Source organism: Asterias amurensis, chromosome 21 (assembly GCF_032118995.1).
Source record: "Asterias amurensis chromosome 21, ASM3211899v1".
In the NCBI taxonomy this organism is placed as follows: Eukaryota; Metazoa; Echinodermata; class Asteroidea; order Forcipulatida; family Asteriidae; genus Asterias; species Asterias amurensis.
The window spans coordinates 9,632,826-9,653,021 of NC_092668.1; the positions used below are offsets into that span (position 1 = coordinate 9,632,826).

The 20,196-nt window shown below is 38.6% G+C and overlaps 1 protein-coding gene across 7 annotated transcripts in view; it reads right to left on the reverse strand.

Annotated features, from left to right (window-relative positions):
- LOC139953148 (protein NDNF-like) overlaps positions 1–20,196 on the reverse strand; it is a 64,619-nt gene that overhangs the window by 11,067 nt on the left and 33,356 nt on the right. For 3 of the 7 annotated variants that reach the window (XM_071952571.1, XM_071952572.1, XM_071952573.1), the window contains exon 2: positions 16,576–16,857. The exons of 3 other annotated variants lie outside the window; for them this stretch is intronic. The gene's annotated coding sequence lies outside the window, so the exon portion shown is untranslated. Of the gene's footprint in view, positions 1–2,296; positions 2,440–16,575; positions 16,858–20,196 lie in introns of those variants that run through there. One more of the 7 variants, XM_071952574.1, reaches the window with a different exon arrangement.

The window sequence follows — 20,196 nt, forward strand, 5'->3', positions numbered from 1 at the left end:
GGAAAATCTGAAATCGCCTAATAGTAATATAGCTTATGGTGCAGTTTAATGGTGTTTTCTCAGCATGTCTGGAACCCAATGTCAGTTTTTAATAACGTAATGATTGTGGTAAATGGTAGCCAGATTAGTCTCCTTGACATTCACGTTGCATTAACACGTAGATCGGAAACCCGAGCCAGCCACTACGGATAGTGAGATGTAAGATGCCCATTATACTTGATTACTAACAAGCATAACAGGATACGTATTGTCATGTTATTCTGGGAGCTTTTATAATAATTTCAAAGGAACAGATAATCTTAGCCCGATTGAATTCTCTAACAATCAAAATACATCACACATAAACACGCCAAATCGCGTAATTATTCGCTATGTCCTATAGTATTCATTACTTTTGAAGCAAAGAAATTTCGTTTGTCCCCAATATTAAATGAACAATTACAACAATTTAATGAGTTAAATATTGATAACCAGGCCCTTATTCGCTAACCGTGTACCTAAAAAAAACAATACATTTTGGAATGGCTGCCGAATAAAAAATATATGATTCTGGGGGAAAGGGTCTAGATGTACGGATAGCTTATGGATTCAACTTTAATATGACACCAACAAGTCTTAAAATAATTCATGCTTGTGTGAGCACCGCTCCCTGAAGAATAAGTAGCCGACATCTCGGAGTGAATTTGTAAGCTCCAAAGTACTTTTAACTACAAATTGGAAGGCTAATTACTGCGCAACCTTATTTTCATACCCTTTACAAAAGTGAGCACTGCTCACCCAATCATAAACTATTTTCGGACTTTTTGGTGTCATGAGTCCAATGTCCATAATATATCCGAATTTGGAGCTATCCATACATATAAACTTCTTCCCCCAGCTATTCGGCAGTCATTTCAAAAGTGTATAGGTTTTTTGAGGGTTTTTTTTGAGGTTTTTTTCGTAAAGGCGCTTTCAAGCCAATCCCCTCAAAGCAAGTGGTTAATATTATTTCCCCGTGTTCGTTGTACACTATACGTATATTCCATCTCAACTCCTTAAGAGTATGCACCACCGGCAGTTAAAATTACACTTATAAGAGAAGGACACACTGAATTTCACATAAACAATCTCCAACTTCGTAAATACACATTCACTCCCAGGTGAAGAGAACCAATTACAAATGAGTTCCTCAAACGCACAGTGTAACGACCGGGATGTGAACCAGCCCTCATATGACTCTCTCTAGCACCACATCTTGAATCTGACTCGCTGACCGCGATATGCATTCAACTTTTACAACACTGCTTCAGAAAATTTACATCTTCTTCAACATTTACGTTATTAATGGGAAAAAAAATACCTTACACAAATATCATACCAATTTTGTATTAGTATACAAGTAGTTATTCGTGTATTTATGTGTCTTATGATAGTGTAATGGAGAAAGGAATTCTATATGCAAACCTGGTGAATGGCAAGATTTCAGAAAGGGTTGGCTAGCTCAGTTGGTAGAGCGCCGCGGTAACGTTAATCCCGTAGTTCGTTGGTTGAAGTCCCGCTCCAGTAAATGTATCTTTGTTCAAACCCAATCTTTATCAGTCAGGTTCCCTTGTACTTTGGATTGTTGTCAGAAAGTGATACTTCTGATAGGCTTGATTTACCTAATAACCAAAACTATAACGTTAATAAGTGTGTGACCTTAACACATCAACACTTTCATTCATAAATTTTTCTCGGACTATTTTCCCGGTGATTTATTAACACAACATTGATGCTTCATTAACTGAAACGATGAACCCGGCTTTTGTATTACGAATATTCGATTATCAGTGAGATGTGAACTAATTACTTGGTATACTAAGTCAGATATTATCTTCCACATATTGGGTATACAACGTATTTATAGGTATTGTAAAAGTACCTGTAACATATTTCCTCGATTCATGAGCAGCAACAATCACGATGGGATTCTTACATGTTTAGAGTTCACAATGATGCTTCTTCATGTCTAATTGTCCAAACTCTCATTAAATGTTATCCTTGATAATGACATACCTGGCATATTCGCGATTGAACATTTTGAGGAGGCTACTAACCAATATCAAGCTTTTCCACAGCAATTAAGTAATCTTACAATCACCAATTCATCCCTGGCAATTCACAACTAACACAATGAGCAACATTTCCTTGTACTTGCCTATGTACAATCTCCTCCAATCATCTTTAGAATTAAAACACTGACACGTAAAGCGCAATCGGGTTTTCAAGCATAGAACTTGATTTTTTTGAAATACACAATTATTCTGTTTCAACTTACTTTTTGAAGAACGTTTTATTTCCACGGCTGACACTGTCTAGACTGCTGGAGCAGTTATTGCTTTACGACACAAGGTACTACGGGATCATCCAACCTAGACTCGCGGAGGCCAAAAGTGCTCTGTGATACTTCTTTACGGACGTGACTCAATGGTTTATTGCACAAGTTAGCAACTGGCTTGGTGTGCGTTGCGTTGGCCTCGGTGACCAGTGATGATGAAGAGCAACCTACAATGATGTTCTACAGCATCAGTAGCAGTTGACGTACACGTTGGATTTACACAGCTGATATTCCCGGTCAAATTTTCTTTATGATAAAGATGATGGTTAAAACCAACAAGTATGCGGCTGGATAAGTTCTTGATGGAAGCTTCTCGCACCCCCGAATGACATGCCCTGGTGTAAGCCGATGGCTATTTACACTGGTCTCTCGCTAGTTGAGGCTGGATGACACGTTGCTGGTTGTATGGGCACGCAGGTTCTTAACTCAACTCAACTTCCGGAGATCAAACCAGCACGGTATCCCGTCCCGGAACATCCGGGCGAGTCTCAACGACGACTACAAAGCTGGCAAGCAGAAGAAACTCAAAAGTTTTCTTTAAGATGAAATAGTTAAATCTGGTTGTACGGAGGGCATCAGGCACTGGAGCGGATGCCCGGAGTAGACACGCCGGCTACGGGACGCATGGTAGGCGAGAAGTCCGCTAAACGTCGTCCGCTAAACGAAGAGTTCTAACTAGAACTGACGTCTCCTGCTGGTTGCCCATGTGTGCAGTTGGCAGCAACACAGCTAGACATCTATATGACTGAAGTTCGTCAAATACTACGACACACGCTAAAACACAATGTAGGAAATAAAAATACAATGACCCAAAAATGTTGACAGGAGTAAGGCTTCAATATGCCCCAAGACTGTACTATAAGATACATTATAGCAGATGAGGCTATGCGATCATTCTAAATCAACGTAGATAAAGAGAACAATTATTTCATTTAGACGTATCATCCGTTACCAAAATCAAGTTCATCTATTTCAATTTCATATCGTCCACCGAAGCGTGATTGAATGCTTGAATCATGCGGGAAGACAAGGATCCTGAGCAGGTCGGGTCTTACCGTCAGTAAGTCGCCTGGAACTAGGAGCCTCCCCGCGGACAAACACCGGCAGCGATGGGTGACCGACGCCCACAACCAGCCGGTGTGGCTCGCACCAGAACTTTCTGGCAGTCTTCATGTTTAACCTCGAGCACGCGAATATTGGTTAGTCTAATAGGTCTATGACACCTGAAGACAACATGTTCATTATTTCGCAATGGCAAATTGAAACAGATAAGCCTATAATAAAGGTCAAATCAAATTACTTCCCTTTTCTTTAGCAAAAACCTCATGAGAAACTATTAATCAGCATGTAATTAAGGAGTCTTTTTGTTTTGATCATGTTGTGATGCTGATTGGTTTCTTCCAAGTATACAATCATTCTCTAATCGATTTTGGTCACTATCAAACCACTAGTTTTACAAAAAACAAAAATACATAAATCAATACCATTTGAATGTGTACCGAGGCATTCCTATGAAATTCTCTAATATATAATTTCGGATTTTTTCAAAGACAATCCCAGTAGTTTATTTGAATAGGCCTCAGCCGTTGCCGAGTTGATAGAGGTTTGTTTTTTTTTTTTTTTACATTAGACGCATTGGGTAATATGATAGCAAACCGTCGCAGCGTCGTTATTAAAACCACTTGTAATTTACAATTGCCCACTTTATTGGGCACTATAAAAAAGGTCTTGAAGTTCTAGAGTTACAGAGTGCCCTTCCTTTCCTTAATATTTCCAATAACTTCAGAGAATAAATTTCCACTCCCTGGAGTGGAAACGAGAAAATGAAGACAAATGATGATTTAAGCTTCCCTACTGAATAGAACGGTCTCTCGAATAAGCCAGACACACATTCCGCTCGTTATTGCTTCGTCTGAGAAAGAAAATTGCTGGTAATATTTTTGGCGGTGGGGAAAATTATAAAGTCTTGTTCAGTTGATCATGTTGAATGACTTAATGTTTCAAGTAAGTTCTCGTTGAAAGAAGTAAGAATGTCAAGTTGAGCTGTTAGTGATGTAACTTAGTTGGAAAGCTGCAGAGTATGGTCATCCAATATGCGTAGTTACAATCTGAACTGTACAAAATGCCACAATGCCAACTACACAAAGAGATATATTCCCGCAGTACGGTTATCAAAAACTAGTCTCATGCACCAACCATTATGTACAAGTTCTTATAGATTGACTCAATCCAATAGGTTTTTTTCTTTTCAAATTTGGGCTTAACAAAGAAGAATACTAAAGCGGGATTAGAAGCAACTGAGATATCTATAGCTCTGTGTTGGCGGTTTTTTTTTATTATTTAAACTTAACAAAAAAAAAATGTAAGGGGATTACATTGTATGGTAGTTAAAAGTGATATAATGCATAAACATGATCGTTGAGAGAACTGTTATTATTTTATGTCAAGTTATACTTGTCGTTATTTACCTAATGTAACCCTACCGAGGGTTATGGGATATGTCCCTGCATCAAAATACATAGTACACTACATTACACTAAAACACAGTATTAATGGAGTACAATACAATACAACACATTTTCTTATTTCAAACTTCCATGATGGAAATACGGTTTAACTATAAGGTTTTGAGCTTGCAGGAGCCCCCCCCCCCCCCTTAGGGTGTTTCTGATAAAAAATAATAAGAAAACATCTTCGGAAAAGAGTACAGACTTACAAATGTCAAGCACATGGAAACAACAATTGGTGGCTGAAATTAATGAAGTTACGATAGGGTATAGCTATTAGTCAGTGATTAATTGATGCTGGTTAGTTACGGGCTGGATATTGTGCAATGCTAAAGTGCGTGGTTATCTTCTGTGGTGTTGTCTGTATTTGATGACGTAGTAACAGCTGTGACGTCGATATGTCCATGCAATGGCCCATTTCCTCGACCCCACTCCTAGGCTACACGCTGTATACAGTGCGCAAATTACAATGGCCTCTGATTGAACCCCTCTATTGAAACCGTGCATTTCCTTATGCCCGTCCTGGGCCCATTACTGGCATCCATCCGTACGTTGAATGTCAGAGCACACGTAGGAGCATACATTGTAGGCCTAAATGTACTAGCTTAATGGATTCGGGTACTTTTTAAAGATGACCACCGATTTACATTAAATCTATACATTAAAGTGATCAGCACTTATCACTAGTTACCCCTTAAACATTAGTTTAATATCCCACTAATCACTAGTTATCCCACCCATCATTAGTTAGCACAACTAATTACAAGTTATCCACTAGTTATTATAGTTATCCCACTAATCACCATTACCCCTTAAACATAAGTTATCCCACTAATCACTAGTTATTCCACCAATCACTAGTTATCACAACTAATCACTAGTTATCACAACAAATCACTCGTTATTATGTTTTACTACTCGTTGCTTCTAGAGGAGCACACGTGTAATGGATTAACACCCTGCAAGGAATGGCACTTAATAGACACCCTCACTCACCATGTGCTCGCACGCGCCGTTTGATATACCCTTCAGTAAGAGAAAGTATATTAAATTGTGTAACATCTATTCAGGGGATAGATGTGGAGGGTGTGAGCTTTCAGAGCCTCTGTGATCATACCATAAAGACGGTTCCTCTATTAGACAAGCTTAAAGACAGTAGACACTATTGGTAGTTACTCAAAATAATTATTATCATAAAACCTTTCTTGATTACGTGTAATGGGGAGAGGTTGGTAGTGTAAAACATTGTGAGAAACGGATCCCTCTGAAGTGAAGTATAGTTTTCCAGCAAGAAGTAATTTTACACAAATTTGATTTCGAGACGTCAGATTTGGAATTTGAGGTATCGAAATCAAGCATCTAAATGCACACAACTTCGCGTGACAAGGGCGTTTTTTTCTTTCATTATTATCTCGCAACTTCGACGACCAATTGAGTTCAAATGTTCACAGGTTGGTTATTTAATGCATAGGTTGAGATACACAACGTGCGAAGACTGGTCTTTGACAATTACCAATAGTGCCAACATAACAATCCAGTGGAAATGATATGGGCTAAGTTTGTCATCGAAGTTGCAAGAAAACAATGACAGAAGTGAAAACACCCGCGAAACACCCGCGTTGCATAGAATTGTGTGCTTTCATATGAAGGGTGCACTGCGGAAGCCTTTCTCGTATTCATATTTTGGGGTGGAAAAACAACCCCCAAAAACATGTGGGACTGCACGTCAATAGCCACATCTATGGCGATTTGTGCAGTAAAAATATCAAGGTCAAGTCAAGATCAAGAACTATATTACTTCACAGGGTCGTTTCTACATCTCTCCGGTAATCCTTTCCGTTTTACGGGAGAAATTACACAAAGTACACACTGCCTCAACATATTCACTGCAAACAACAGTGCACAGATCAATTTAAACATTTTACCCGTAAGTAATCGTATATGGTACAGAACAAAACAAAATGCGTTCATCCAGACTAAAAAGTTATTTTATCAGTTATAAAATAGGTTTGACACTAAATGAGCGAATTCCCTGTTGTATATTTCCAGAGCCCACCATTAACCTGAAAGTAACCCCCGGTCGGCGTTTGGCGATACATCAGTGCTATACTCGGTGTAAGCACATGTGTTGCCAGCCAATCAAACCCACTTAAAAGCTTTGCGACAGGTGTGCGTGAATAGTAGTAGTTTGCGGCTGGTGGTGATCTGGTTAAGCTCAGGTAAAGTACTGTACTGAAGGCTGGTACCAGGGACTAAGCACGCATACCACCTTACACAACCTTCAATGTTAACTTCCCCTCAAAGTGTCTGGTAACAAGACACAATGGACATCTAAAACTGGAAATATCAATTAAAAGCTGATTATCTAAATGGTAGGATGTTGACGGCCAAACGACTATCCTGTTTATTAGGCTTCCTTGTGTTTCTATTATACGTTGCAAATTGCAGTCCTTTCTTTATTTTTAACAAACAAACGAAAGGGGACGAAAAGGGTGAGAAAGAAAGAGGAAGTTTCGAATCTCAGTCTTGCATATTACTAAGTATAATTCGTAATAACTATACTGCTTCATCAAATCATTGAACATGGACTTGCTCAAAGTATGGAACCGTTCAATGACATTGCTAGGTACATGTTCGTAGTGTGGACATGCTTTGCCATTTATGTATGGCCTATTCAAATGGATATTCAAATGCAAGCGATAGTATATCCGTTTGTTTCAGTTATTATTGTTGTGGAATATGAGCTTTGGCCTTAACGGGTTCAAATTGTTGAGTAGTCTCTGTTCAAGAAGTAAAGTTGACACAAGAACATCTGCATATATCTTTGTTTCAATATGGATAGGGGGCCTATAGATGTTAATGGAGATAACGGGTGATGATAAAAACCATAGCCGGAACTCACCTGTGTCTGCGCACAATGACTATGCACAAGTTTCCAATGACGTCATCGGTTTTCATGTTTTTCAAGGTGTAAATTAAAACTCGAAAAGAGCTTTTATGAATAGACGACCGCCAAAAGCTGACGGTTTTTTTTTTACAGAATGTTATCGATTTGAACTCCTATTTATACACTAACTTGATCAAGCCTCCCTTTAGAACTGCAGCACCATTTAACTAGATTGACTAGTGAGCTTCGTTGTTTTTGACAGACATGATTATTATTCATAGCGATATTTTCGTCCGTCATTTTGTCAGCTATCAACACATATTTGGAGCTAGGTGGAAACCTAAAAGAAAGCCTAGAAAGCCCTTGAAGAATAATTGGAGCCGGGTCAAGAATCACGTTTGTATGTGTTCAGAACAGATCATCATTATACAACATGAAAGGTGTTATAGTGTACTGCACTGCAATGTAATACATGCATGTCAAAATAAAAATAAACATTTAAAACAAATTCAAACTTGATGTTAAATTTGCATCGGTGATAAAGAATATTAATTTTGTTTTTTCCCCATACACCGATGTGTGTAAGTATTGTATACTCAGCACTTTCCCAAGTCCTGTGAAAAAATATCACAGGCATGTTACTCGGGTGGGATTCGAACACGACCCTTGCAATTCTAGAGCAGTGTCTTACCAACTAGACTACCGAGGTTGCCCGGTAGCTAGAGGCAGTTCGAATCCTATGTTTTGGCAGCGGGTACCGCAACGATATAATATATGTTAAATTTGCATCGGAGATAAAGAATATTAATTTTGTTTTTTAACCAAAATTATAATTTAAACTTATCGGCCGACACGTAACAAACAAATCACGGTAACCTAAATTACTGTATATATTACATATGAACACACATTAACAACTTCTAGTAGGCTATAAACTCAGAGTTTTAAGAAATTAGAACAAATCTCCCTGATGGTGAACTTGTTTATAAGGCCTTAAGAACCTAAACACCCAAGCTTATTGAAAGAATACCGCTAAACTATAGGGTGCAATAAGCTTGCCTATTATTTAAGCTCTTAAAACCTTATCAAGTAAAACCGTAAGTGAAATATATTTATAAATGTATTTATTTATATCGACTGAACTCTGGAAAGTACGTCATGTATTGAATATATCTTGCTGTTCTTGTCTTAAACATAATGCATGCATACCATTGAAGGCCGTATGTGACGTCATACTGACTGAGACGTGACTAATTAATACAATAATTGACATAGATGAGAACCAGCGAAATACACGTCTTTTATGTTGATACAGATCCGTATTGGAAATCGAATCGATTCTGCTGAAAGGTTAATGTGGGAGCTTGTATTGTATGCGTTAATGTAACATTAAAAAAATTAATTGTATTAAAGGCCTATAAATATAACTGTTTAGGCTAGACGCCCACCTCTCTAATGTTCACGACCTTTCCTCGAGTCACATCAATCTTGTTTTCTCCAATTCTTTTCGATTATTTCCCCTACTCCGTGATTATTGTAAACCTATACCTGAAGACAAACCAGTCAGATCTTTGTTTAATGTTGAGCATCTGAGATTGTTTATGATGCATCCAATATATCCTTAAGGACACAAGAAAGCCTTTCATAACAAACTACATATATACATACTGTTTTACAAAGAGAGTTGTGATCATCTATTCCCCAGCCATTGCATTGCATTCCACGATAAGAGATATACTTGTATATAGGGATATGTTTTGCTTGTTTCAAACTTGGTGCAACCTTGGTCCAACAGTCCAACGATGAGTGCAATAAGTATGATGAGAATTGTAACAGCGCTAAATCGCTATCAGATATTATTATCACTCTGTACATTTATAAAAACACACTTTGCCAGCGTGGTATCAGATACCCAGCTTCGTCTGCGTCAAAGACAAATCACGTCATTAATCACATTAAAGGGCCAACACAACCACACTTTGCACTGCTGTGTCACAGTCACGCATCAACTTTCTGACACATCGTCAAACATGATACGTCATCCATTTTGATAGGTACTGACTGGTTGTATTTTAAATATATAAAAATATATAAATATTTACACAAAAATAAAAGTACTAAAAACGGAACCACGTGTTGGTTTAAAAAGATAACGCGCCCATCCATAGGCAGTTAATGTAAGAGGAGCAACCATTCCTTTAAGATTCGCTTAAGCATTTATGAATATTCAACGGTTCCGTGTAGGCAACATTGTTTATTGTGTTAACACTTTTTAAAAGGGAATGGTGTCTATATAAACAACACGGTGGTGGGCTTCCCATGTCCATCATGTGATTGATATGGTCTCAGACGTGGCCAGAAAAGAGGTTACTTTCAGATTTATCGAATGGAGAATAATGTCAACTGGACGGCGTGAGAAGATTCATCAGAACCTACCAGAGCTCACAATTCAAGCCAAAATAAAATGTGGTAATAACGAATCAAATAAAACAAGCCTTTATTTAATAATTTAAAATATAAATAGGGTAAAATTTAGTATATTGCTCTTATAGTTGGTTTGTTTCCTTAGTTTTCTCCACAAAGCGTACCTTTAACTAAATAAACAATGTTACCTTGACAAATGTTTTTAAACATAAAAATGATATTAAATGTGTCAAATGTTGCATTCAGTGTATATTAAAGGCAGTGGATACTATTGGTAGTACTAAAAATAATTATCGACAATTGGTAACAAGTAATGGGGAGAAGTTGATAGTATAAAACATTGTGAGGAAAGGCTCCCTCTGAAGTGACACAGTTTTCGAGAAAGAAGTAGTTTTCCACGAATTTGATTTCGAGACCTCAAGTTTAGAATTTGAGGTCTCGAAATCAAGCATCTAAGTGCACACAACTTCGTGTGACAAGGGTGTTCTTTTCTTTCATAGTTATCTCGCAACTCCGACGACCAATCGAGCACAAATTTTCACATGTTTGTTATTTTATGCATTATGTTGAGATACACCAAGTGAGAAGACTGGTCTTTGACAATTACCAATAGTGTCCAGTGTCTTTAATGAACCTTCTATGAGAAGCGGTACACACCACATTAACCAAACTCAACTTGTTTGGTTGTTTTGTCGTTATAGATGAGATGGATAGAGGTATTCAATAGAGATATTAGAGGCGGTAATTATTGTGATTACGACCGGTAAGTGGCTGGACGTGATCTGCTCGTTACAAACCCCATCACGATCTTATTGTGATTAAAGACCTCTCTGATTGGACACGACAACCCGGAAGTATCTCCAGATTAGCCAACTGGAAACTCTCTTATAAAAATCAAATCGTTGAACCGAGAGGTTTGAGAGGTCAGCCAAACCAGCAGGTATTAAACCATGCTCAGCATCCATCAACAACCTTATTTTGTTATCTTAAAAACTAATTAAATCTGTCATCCACAACATTATTCCATAATCCCGGATTCTACTTTATTATATAAAGATAACTTCAAGTTAAGAATTAGCTGCGCTTAGTCTAGACAAGAAAGTCAATTCATAAATGAATTTGAGTAATTCTCGGCCTTCATGATATCCTGCACCCGGGTATGACATTAATAAGGTAGTTATGGACCAATAATCGGGTCTTATCTTAGCCAAATCCAAACCTATATATAACCTGCATTAGAGGTGCAACAGAAAGATAGAGTACGCTTGCTACAACGGTTGCGACAGTATACAGAACCTTGGAATCCTCAAAATATAGGAACATTCAAAACATACGATATCTGAAAATATGTCCACATTGACAGAGTTAAGAAATCAAGTCGTGTCAAAGCAATCTCCTACAACAAAACATCACTGGTCTTATACGGGTTTTATTTGTGACAATTATAACTTCAGACTTCTAAATTTAATAACAGCAGGTGTACAACATTGTATTGTCAAAGATTTGACGAAGTATTGTATCCACACTTAATGAACCAGGCCATACAAAGTCTCAAACATCCCTTACATCATTTCAAGTTAAACCATTTTAAGTGAAGTTTTTCACCACATCTTTATACCATGAAATATAACAGCTCATTCAATTAAGCCCATACTAATCCCGTCTTTTTTTCGTGAAATGACGAGGAATTTGCATTTGAAGACCGAAAACAATCACTTTTGCTCACCACAACCAAAACAAGCACACCAGTGAACGTGCACCATAAAAAAATCAATCGTTTTTTGTAGTTTTCTCGAAAATGCAAACACCACGATTTGATGAAATGTGTAAATAGTTGTATAATGTTTTTAAACTTGAACCGGACAATAGAAATGAATTTACTTTCCCTTTAACAATGGTGATTTTCCCTTAACAATGTACATACATACACATTAGTTTGAATCAAGCCTCCAGCCAAACTGCATAGAATAGAGGTAAAACGGACATGATACTGAACCGGAATTTGGAAATATATTTGTTTAGAAAATAAACACAGCTTGCAAATGCTCTTCTGACATCAGTATGACAGAGTATATAATGTGCATACAATGAACTAGATTTGAACTACATCGTACTTTGATTGTAAGGACAACGTGATGGCAGCACCTGAGACACCTGGAGAAACTATCCAATTATACTAGAAGCAAAAAGGCTTCGAGGCGTATATTACAAAGCTCAGATGTATACTGTGTCAAGTATAAAGTTTACACGATTCATAGACGAGAGCATGAAAGGTTTAGTGTTTACTTATAGCACGAAGATTACAAGACTGAAATTACTGCATCGAACTTTTAAACGGACACATTGCCTTCAAAATTGGGCGCTTTGGGCTAGACTATCAAAAGCGTTTGTTTGAATTAAATATGTTTGAAAACATGTTTAACAAGTATACAGTAGAATGATTTACAAAATAAATCCCTCCAACCTAAGTGGTTTTCCTTTTATTTCGTGAACACTACGGTCTACCTTTATGTGTGTACAGTAAACAAATTGTTTCAACAAAATGCGGACTGTGTTTTGTCAAGATGTAAAAAGGAAAACCACATTTATTATTTTCTAGGTTAATTTGGGTGGATTACATATTCTGCTTTTAAAACATTTTTCCACACATACTATTTATTTCAAAACAAACTCTTTTTATAGCTCAAAGCGCCCAAATCCAAAGCAACGTGTCCCTTTAAATACGCAGTAATGAGATTAGTATGGTATGACATCTTTACCAACCACACAGTATGATCAATGCGACAAAATAAAAGATACAGCATCGATCATGTATTTTCAATTACAGCCCACATTAACCACAAAGTCAAGGCCAAATCATGGTCAACCATGGTCATGTCAGATAAGGCAAATTCCAATTACCTTTCCGTACGTCATATTATCCTCGGTTGCAATACACCGTGAGGATCATTATGAACGAGTAAAGAATATGGTCAATTTTTTCATAAAGAGGTTAAATCAAACACACGGTATTTCCATTTAAATTCAAGAATTTCAAAGAAAAGGGTAAACATTTACATCTTTACCTAGAGATGTCATGGCCGAGCGGATATAGGGCACTGGGCTCAAGCTCTGGTGTTTCTGTTCAGCAGAGTGTGGGTTCGAGTCCCAGTCGTGACACCTGTGTCCTTAAGCAAGACACTTCACCATTATTGTTGCGTCCTTCGGATGAGACGTGAAGCCGTTGGTCTCGTGTGTTGTGAAGTTCATACACTATGAAAAGGAGAAGAGGTTCATCCTGGTGTTCTGGAATAGGGCTCAGAGAGAGCCTTGGGTGTCTTTTAGTGTGTATTTTGGTTGCCCGATAGTACGGAGTTCCACGAGTGCCATTCCTGTGTCTTTGGGCTGGCTGATTGTACGGAGCTCAATGAGTGCCATTATGTGTGTCTTTGGCTGGCTGATAGTGCGGAGCTCCATTGGTGTCATTATGTGTGTCTTTGGGATTGCTGATAGTACGGAGTTCCACGAGTGCAATATGTGCGTCTTTGGCTTGCTGATAGTCGTAGTTCCACGAGTGCCATTCCGGTGTCTTTGGGCTGGCTGATAGTACGGAGCTCCACGAGTGCAATATGTGTGTCTTTGGCTTGCTGATAGTACGGAGTTCCACGAGTGACATTCCGGTGTATTTGGGCTGGCTGGTTATACGGAGCTCCTTGAGTGCCATTATGTGTGTCTTTGGCTGGCTGATAGTATGGAGTTCCACGAGTGCCATATGTGTGTCTTTGGGCTTGCTGATAGTACGGAGCTCCTTGAGTGCCATTATGTGTGTATTTGGCTGGCTGACTGTACGAAGCTCCATTGGTGTCATTATGTGTGTCTTTGGGATTGCTGATAGTACGGAGTTCCACGAGTGCCATATGTGTGTCTTTGGCTTGCTGATAGTACGGAGTTCCACGAGTGACATTCCGGTGTATTTGGGCTGGCTGGTTGTACGGAGCTCCTTGAGTGCCATTATGTGTGTATTCGGGCTGGCTGGTTGTACGGAGCTGCATGAGTGCCATTATGTGTGTATTTTGGCTGGCTGATTGTACGGAGCTCCATGAGTGCCATTATGTGAGACTTTTGGCTGGCTAAAAGTACAGAACTCCATGAGTGCCATTATGTGTGTCTTTGGGTTGGCTGATTGTACGGAGCTCCATGAGTGCCATCATGTATGTCTTTGGGCTGGCTGATTGTACGGAGCTCCATGAGTGCCATTTTTTGTGTGTATTCGGGCTTGCTGATTGTACGGAGCTCCATGAGTGCCATTTTGTGTGTCTTTGGGCTGACTGATAGTACGGAGCTACATGAGTACCATCATGTATGTCTTTGGGCTGGCTGATTGTACGGAGCTCCATGAGTGCCATTACTGGTCGATCATACTACTGATACTTCTGACCTATGGCCATCATATTGGATACCATAGGCTACCAGTCTCGCAAAGTGGCATAAACTTTTATGAGCTCAATGTTAAACCAATGTACGTCTACTTTGAAAATAAAACTTTATGCAAAGATATTTTCATAACCCTTTGTTGCACTATCAATTAGGATTGGTTAATATCATACAATGGCTCTGCTTACGGTAAGCAAGGAATCGGTGCTTATGGAAGCAGGGAATTCTGTGCTTACATCAAACAAATTTCAAGGGTTGGCAGGATATTTTGACTTGTGCGTGTACGTACTCCATTTTACTAGGTATTATACGCTTACACAGCCAGCGCAGACATTTAGCACCTGCAAGTAAGCGGAGAATGTTGATCGTAAGCACAGAATTCGGCGGTAAACAGAGCCATGAAATTGGGCCCATTATTTTATTAATGTCTCTCAGAGATTTTGAATATTTATTTTTGGAAAAGGTGTTCATGTGCTATTGAACAGCACCCGTAATTCAAGGTAAATGTATTCAGTCATTTCCGACTAGCTCATAATTCTCAATCGAGAATATATGCTGAATCATGTGTCTATACGTTGTCCTACTGTCATTAGATAGTCAGGCCAGCCGTTGGAAGAACACTACTCGTATACGGCCAAGGAGACGAGATGCAACAAGGGAATTGGAATCAAATTGCCCCAGGACAGTGACCTCAGCAAAATGACTCGCTGACAAATACTGACACAGGAAAAGCTTCTACGGACCTGACCCTTCTCCACATGGGGTCATAATGAGACGGAGAGGTCAATCAGCTGTCAATCATAATTGTCGACTAGCGCGCACTCTGTAGAACTGACAGACATAGCGGATGTCGAGAACTGTGACGAAACCTCAAAACACACATGGGAACAAGCTGTTGTTTCGCTATTCATGGAGGAAAACAATGCTGTCAAATATTAGAGGGGAGGGGTTTAGGATGAGGCATCACTTCAGAATAAACGTCTGGACCAACCCATACCACTTCAATTCCGAATGTCACACGTCTTGATACACGCAGTAGTTGTAAGTGTATGTACAGTACGTTGTGTACGATGCAGTTTCCAATTCACATGTAAATACCGCTTTACATTGTGGTCTTCTCTTCATTCACTCAAATTAAACTTTTCTAACTTATTTTCAAGATTTACATTATTAGATTAAAAGTTGAAGAACTCAACTGATTGCACACAGCCATGACATTAAACCAAACCACTGTCATCATTATGCTTGGCCCAATTTCATAGAGCTGCTTAGGCAGACAAAAATGTAGCTATATACAACAAAATATGCTTACCAGAATGGCGTTATCAGCCAACCTACAATGTCACATGTACACGTTGTGATTGGTATCCTGCTCACTTCTGCAAAGCGGAAACTTGTTAAGCAACATTGTCTGCTAAGCAGCTCTAGGAAATTTGGCCGTGGTCTGGTCGTGTTAACGTCTAAACTGCAGCAAGACCTAACAACGACAGTGTTCACTTTGAGTGAGTAGGTTTACTTAAAGCTCTAGTTAGTCTTCGAAGTTCAATTCCCCAACAAATGATATAGCTGCAGTGGTAATGAATGGTGATAAATGGTAATGAAACGAAATATGCATCGAAATATGCAAACGAAACAGCATCAACAAACCATAAAGAGTTAATATTCACCTTCGGGAAATGGAAAGACTTTTAAAAAGTCAACCACAATGTAATGATAAAGTATTAATAACCGGTGTGAAGTTAGTCAATATTAGAAACGCACCAAACAGTTCCTCAACTCTCACAGTGCATATAATTATAACATCATGATCAGACTATTTATACTGTGAATACACTACGTAGGTCTATCGCAAAGTGATAACGAGAAAACCAACTTGAACATGTCTTTTTCCTTCATGGCCATATCACAGAAATCTCATACTCAAAGTGGAACAGTTTTGCATCCAGGTTTTGGTTATTTTACAATAGCATCTGAACAAAATAGCTTACCGCTAGAAGGCAACAGAGAATGTGCGGTAGTTCCAGAGGTAATATCTCGCTGCGATGAGGTTGCTTCTTATAAACTACAATGCCCCCGCAAGTCCAAATGTGTCATATATTATCCTCCAATAGCCTGGTGATCAAACTGCTTTTAGATACGCTCTATCTAACGAAATAGATGTTGGTAGACTTTGTGCGTGTGGAATGGCATATACTCAGCAACACACTGAGTAAGACCGCCAAGGGACGTGGCAAGAATGACGTGAGAAATTCATTGGCCACTCGATAGTCCTAAACAAAAAAACAAAACAAAAAAGTATATAAATAATAATCTTTATCAAAAAAAAAAAAAAATGAGATATGGGAGTTGAGAGGAAGTGCTCATCAATCGACAGTCATTAATTAATGGTGTGCTTTTAAACTTAAGAGAGTCTGGGTGTTCTGTCACCGTAGCCGATGGGTTTTGACGCTGGAGGAGGAAAAAGTGTAGTATCAACATGAGCGTGCACGTAGAGCGACAGGCAGGCATGCCACCAAGGCGCGTCTAAGCAGGGACATAGCCGCGAGAGACGGTCAGGCCGAGCGTGCAACCGCCCCGTCAAACCCTCCCTGCCTCGGTCTCTCACCGGGACTAATGGGGACTTAATGAAATTTCTCCAGTTGAAATGGGGAGACAGCTGCCCCCGCTGAAATTATAATGTGTTTACATACGATGCATACATGCATGAAAGTACCCGCATGAAGCAAAGAACATTCCTATAGACAATCCATACATCTAACCATGGAGGTAGAAACGCAAAAATGAACAACAAAATAAACAAATACAGTCTACACTGACAAATTCCAAGGGAAGCAATTTTAAGTCATGGATCTTTTTTATTATTAATTAACACACACGCGCGTGTACTTTAGACTTCCTTGGAAGTGTATGATAGTTGGAACATTTGTATGAGTGATGAATGACACAATATCCATCATGCTTCCTGCATAAGAACATTTACAACATCCGAAATTATCCTTACTCATTAATTATTGTTCCAGTCTGTACAGTCCCTCGGCCTCTTGGAAGCAGGTCTTTGAAGAGGCACAAAAGTGCACAGTTTAAGGTCACGACTTCGGGAAATCTAAGTTTCACAAACAGGACATTACTAATTCATCCAGATATCATGTATGTCAAAAACATGAAGTGAAACTAGTGTGAAGATTGAATGATTTATATGAGCTTGCTCCTAACGCCAGAAAACATATCAAGGAAAACACACAGGTATTGCTCAGGTGAAGGGTTTGGCACAGGATAGCTTGGTGTACATTCACAAGTGGTAGTTAATTATGAGGCCACGTGTGACCTTGTTATAGCGGCGAATGTATTAACCATTTCAAAGTCAGGTAAAAAATGCCCAATCACCACCAAATATTGTAAACTAATTTTTATTAGCTTATCGTCATGCTTAAGTTCGAAGAAGGAACAGCCTGCGGAGCACTTAGGAAGAATAGGAACTAACAATAAGAAAGTATTCGAATAACCATTGTGATTCGATGACGACTCAGCAAAAAAGTAGTATTATTTTAATAGTATCTTGCTGACCTAATGGCTATGGCCTAGGTTTGGTGGAGTAGTCTCCGCCATGTTGGCTAGTTACCCAGGCTCGTTCAAGTGAATACGGACAGGAATTACCAGCGGCGGTAACTAGATCTCACAAATATCCGCAGCCATAATTCCATCATTTACGCCTGATTACGTTTCTGAGCATAATCACTGTCCCGTAGGAGGACCCTGGAATCGAATTTTAGTCCAGAAAATCGAATTAGAAGGGAGACACAGTGAGGACAGATACTAAGCGTTGCTATGGCCGTGTCTGGCTGCGGTAGGCTACCAGGAATACCATCAACCTATGTTATACACAGGGCAGAAGGAGGGCATATCCAAAAACATTCATGTCATTTTCATCAATAGACACTTAAGTGAGTTGTCAATATATTTCAAAATTTTGTGAAAAAGGGGATACCAAGTTTAATTTCCAAAAGTCACTAGTGATTTCAATTTAAGCGATGATGCTCTTTTTAAACTGGACTGATTCGTGTAAACAACTATGTATACCTTTATAACTATAAAGATGTCACAACAATAAACCACAAGGGACTCCGAACCTTTTATAAATTACACATAAATCTCTTTAATGATGTAAGCTTTTGAGTCCCTGATTTATTATCCCCACTGACACGCAAGACACTCTGCACTCCAACCAAATCATTAAATTTATCTTGTAAAAATTAGAGTTTTCAAAACATTTCCGACCGCGCAGGCACCTTGATCTTAAATCAGCATAAAAGTGTTAGTATTTGGGTGATTCGCTGGTCTGGTATCCCAACTCATATGTGACTGTGATTTAACCATCTTAGGTATGTTGCTCGTCGTGATTGAGTGTAATAAATCCAATACAGTTGTTTTTCATAGAGGCAGGATATAAAGCTACTTCAATTGCCCGCCAAAAGAGTCCGAAAGATTTAGGAAAAGTGACAGATGACAGGTAGCATAAAAGTACATCATCTGCTGAGTGTTGTGTTGAGTAACCTTATCATCATAGTGCACTTTGTGATTTCACTTTGTTTGGGAGGAGTTCATGTATGCAAATTAGCAAACCTTATGCATGAAAATAAACGAACTTGACATTGCTCAAATGAGTCTCGTTACTAAAGCAATCAGAATCAGCCCTCTTCCCCTGTCTACAAAGCTACCTCAGCTATTTCAGAGATACTGCAGTTTGAGTTAAAGGCAGTGGACACTATTGGTAAATACTCAAAATAATTATTGGCATAAAACCTTACTTGGAAACGAGTAATGGGGAGAGTTTGATGGTATAAAACATTGTGAGAAACAGCTCCCTCTGTAGTGACCTAGTTTTGGAGAAAGAAGTTATTTTCCACGAATTTGATTTCGAGACCTCAAGTTTAGAACTTCTACTAATGGGTCTTCGTTAATGTCATAAGTAGGCCAAACTCTGTCCCTGCAAAGTGAATACATGGAAGTATTCAGATAGCAGGCAGGCAGCAAACCGCATATATCTCCTGAGCAACCTCGATGGATCAGTGATCAAGGAGTACCGAAACAGATGAAGACAATAACACATCAAGTATCCCTGGAAAAGTTCAGTCAAGCATTATAGTTGTTGATAGGGGGAGATAAGGTCAAATGTGTTATTATTAATAATTATAATCAGTTAAACTAATCTGGTTGTTCTTCCATGTGTTGCCATTTATTTTCAGCATTTTTGTTTTTTGTAAATATTTAGAACGAAATGCGATTTGGAGCTATAGATGATGACTATCTAACTGTTATCAACTACACTCACAAATAAACTTGTATTTACTTAAAATAGTTCAGACTAAAATTCTTCCTTTTAACAAGATAAGGACTTGTTCTTTTTAATTGATAATACTGTGTGTAAATCTCTTTGGACTTGATTAGTGGTTGTTCTGAGATGAACCGGTGGTTGGCAACTCAATACTGTTTTGTGGTTTTTAGGTTTTTAAAAAGTGCATTTATTTTTAGTTTCTTTTATTAGTTTCTTTTAAGGCCACGTGTTTATGTGATTTTTAACAGCGGGTGTTTTATGCACAGATTATCAAACT